Genomic DNA, 3,621 nt, shown 5'->3' on the forward strand with positions numbered 1-3,621 from the left:
GTCCTCCCCATCCATGGCCATGGGAAGCGGCCGTGCAGAGCAGGGCGTCACCAGCGGGAGAGGCGCTGGCTGCGCTCAAATCGGCCGGCCGCGTAGTGTGGGGAGCTGGGGAAGATGGAGAGACGGCGGATTTAGGGGTCTGAGTGATGTAGATGTGGCTGCTGGAGATGATCGGATCTCTCGTCTCCCCTATTTTCATGTCGCCACCACCTCTCCTGTCATCCATGTCAGGGCCTCGCCCTCACTGCCCACCGGCGCGACCTCCGCTTGGTGGCGAAGATAGCAGCGGCTGGTGCCGTCGCCGCCGATTTAGCTATGTTTGTGTGCCGGGGCGGTGGTCTCGGTAGGCCGAATGGCAGGGTACAAGGAGGCCAGGAGGAAGAAGAGGAGGAGCAGGAGAGGCCCGCCACTGAGGGGACGCGAGATGTAGAAGGTGCAGGGGAGGCCGTTGGTGGCGGAGACGCTGGTGGTGCGCAAGGCAGGGATGTGCCTGCCGAGCCCCCCCGACGGCGATGGGTCTGGGTAAGTTCGTTGAGCTTTTAGGTTTTGGTTTTGGTCTGTTGGACTGGGTGAGGTTGGTTAACTCGATTTTCTTTGGTCTGTGCTTCTGTACACGAAATTTTTTGTTGGGACCGTAGCCTGGGAGACAGCCGAAGGTAGATACGAGTAATTCATGTTTGGAATGCTAGCATATGCTTCTGTGTCGTCGCTGGATTATTATTATTGCAGTTCACTAGTAGTCATTCTTGGCACTGCTAATTATATTTGTAATGCTAGCATATACTGAAACAAACATCAACCATATATAACTTCTTATGCGTCACCATTGCTTGTCCGGGTCACTTCAGGGAGGCGTGCTGTGGAAGCAGCAGGTTGCAGGTTTGTGCTAAGTGGGGGACATATGGTGAAAGCGGCAAAAGGGAAAGGCTCGGGATTGTTGGATTGGCAGTTTGGGAGTCTGCATGCGAAATGATTGTCGGCCTGAAATTGTAGGATTGGGAACTCCTCTGGGTTGCTCTTTGCTTATACATGCAACAAAATATATTGCACTTCCACTGATCACAGTTCATCTCTACATTCTCAGTAGGTACTTCAATTGAAGAGCTTTTCTCCTTGTGATAGGAGATAATTTGATAGATTCAAAACATATCTATCTATTTTTACTAATTTCTTCATTGCTCAAATGGATGGCATTTTCTTTTCAAAAAAAGGAAGAAGGATGGATGGTTGTAGAAAGAGAACTGTCGTACATGGATAGCTTTATTTACTGTCGTTTGTAGTCAAGTAATATAGCAAGTTTTACAAATTAGAAGGATTTTGGTGTTGACCGTGAGACACCAAAAGGATTTCACTATTACTAGGGGTCTGAAAGGAAACAAGTTGTTGTACAGAAAATGTGAATATTTATCTGTTTGTGGTGATAGATTTTTTTTCAGGTTTGTAAGACTACGCTGACAACTATATATACCAAATCCAGGACATAGTTCGGTGGATCGGATGGGAGCACTACAAAGTTACATATAGATAGAGATAACAAGTTCTTTGTGATGTGCCATGTTGCCTCTGCCTATGTGAACCCAAATATCAGAGAATACACTTTATTTGTCATGTTTGTTAGTTTAATTTATTACTTATTTAACTTGCTAGGAATTGAATTGGTACCAAATATACTCCCTCCGTCCGATAATATAAGACCTTACATAGCTGGTTATACCGACTGAGGCGAAATCATTCTCTTGCAGGCGCTGGTGCTTATGGTTTAACTGCTATTGTCGTTGGAACCATTGGCTATTTATGCGTAGATGGAAGGTATACATTTATCTCCCTCTCAACTTGGTGCCAAGATAATATATGTTAAAACATTACAAATTATAAAGCTTATTACACTGTCCTACTCTGATGTTTCAACTAGAGGTCGTCCTGTTCCTACTCTGATATTTGAAGTTCACCATTGGCACTTCTCCTGAAGCTAACTTGCTAATTTACAGGGATGGAAAATTTCTGATATGATGTTTGTGACCAAGCGTGGCTTGGCTGATGGGTGCAACATAGCTGCCAAACAATTGGATCAGGTTTCAAAAAATGTTCATGTAAGACTTTTTTTCCCTATATTCAGTAAATAGTTCAACCACTTGCTCGGAGAGGGGTTGTCGAGGATGATGGCGACGAGCAAGTCGGTGTCCGTGAAGCCGAAGCCATTCTAGCTCTTCAAATCCACAAGGAGAGCCTTGACGGGCTGTATGAGTGGGACAAGAAGCTCTACGAGGAAGTCACGGTACGTTTGATCCAGCACACTCGCTTCTCCCAAAATTCGTATGATCATTAGAAATTCAAAACTAGTCAAGAAAAGATATGAAATGGAATGCACTTGTAGGCAGAGGAGCGTGTCCGGCTGTGGTACGACAAGAAATGCGCGCATCTGAGAGCCAGGACGCCAATAGTGCAGAGCTATTCGCCTTCAAGATTACCAGGGCTGCCATCAGGACCCCTGGACCAACCTCAGCATCTCCCTCGCCTTCAAGAGGACTAGGGCTGCCATCAGGACCTCCGGACCAAGCTCAACATCTCCCTCTCCTCCGTCGACGCCGTGTCCCGGAGGGTTGTCGCCGTCCGCAACAACGAGCTGCTACCTGGTGCCTGCTGCCGTAGCTCGCTTAGCTCATCCGAGGGTGCGTGTATTTATTGTAGTGTTCTGAATCGATCCCCAAGAACACTGAGGCTGCAGGTGTTTGATGAATGTTTCTGATTGTGTTCTATGTATAGGTTGGCAAGGATGTAGCTGAGTGATCCGCGTGCACCACCGGGTGATGAAGCGCATGGCGGACGAGGCGAGTGTTCTCGTCGTGGGTCGTGTGGTCGTTCATCAAGACTTGTTGTGTATGTACATGTGCTATCCTGATTGAAAAAGGCAACTGAAAAGGAGCCGTATCAGGCGGCGCCTCTTGATCTCCCATGCTTCTAATTAACCATCTGATTGATTTCAATTCCTGTATGATATGCATGGCAATATAATATTATCATCAACAAACTGACCACTGACATATGCATGTGCAAACAAGAGCCGAACAAAGAAGGTTGAATAGACCGCATCCTACCTGGGTACGCACCTGACCGCCTCAGGAGGCGCGCCCCATCCACTAGTATATATAGAACTGGAGAAGGATAGTGCGCATCATACAGTGTGCAGTGTGCTTTACCACCCATCATGCACAACAACCTAAAGTTCGTTAGATCTAAACTCGGCCCATCATGCTCGGCCTTGTACTTTAACACAGCCTTAAAGTTAGATCTAACATCGGTATTCGTGCATTCAGGATAACACAGTTTGAACTGCCGAGGCAAGTGCGCGACCATCACCGATGATCTAAAATTCGACACAGAAGGAACTACCGAGGAAAATGTGTGAGCATCACTGATGGCTTACAAGTTAACACGGCAGGAACTACGGAGGCACCAGGCAAGGCAAGTGCGTGACCATCACTGGTTATTTTAAGAGACCATCCCGCGGCAGGACTGAAACACGTGCACGCCCTAGCCTCCGGCATCACATGAGCAAACAATCACGTCCCAACCAAAACTAAAGGCGTCAATGGATCAATCGCACAGTGCGCGCCACTTTTT

General features: G+C 47.3%; 1 long non-coding RNA gene across 1 annotated transcript; it reads left to right on the top strand.

Annotated features, from left to right (window-relative positions):
* Positions 1 to 238: 238 nt before the first annotated feature.
* LOC119314931 lies at positions 239 to 2,744 on the top strand. The gene is made up of 4 exons (XR_005152507.1): positions 239 to 522; positions 1,743 to 1,809; positions 1,989 to 2,275; positions 2,375 to 2,744. It is a non-coding gene; the product is annotated as an uncharacterized LOC119314931 (long non-coding RNA).
* Positions 2,745 to 3,621: the final 877 nt, after the last annotated feature.

The sequence above is a fragment of the Triticum dicoccoides genome, chromosome 6A (assembly GCF_002162155.2).
Source record: "Triticum dicoccoides isolate Atlit2015 ecotype Zavitan chromosome 6A, WEW_v2.0, whole genome shotgun sequence".
Classification (NCBI taxonomy): Eukaryota; Viridiplantae; Streptophyta; class Magnoliopsida; order Poales; family Poaceae; genus Triticum; species Triticum dicoccoides.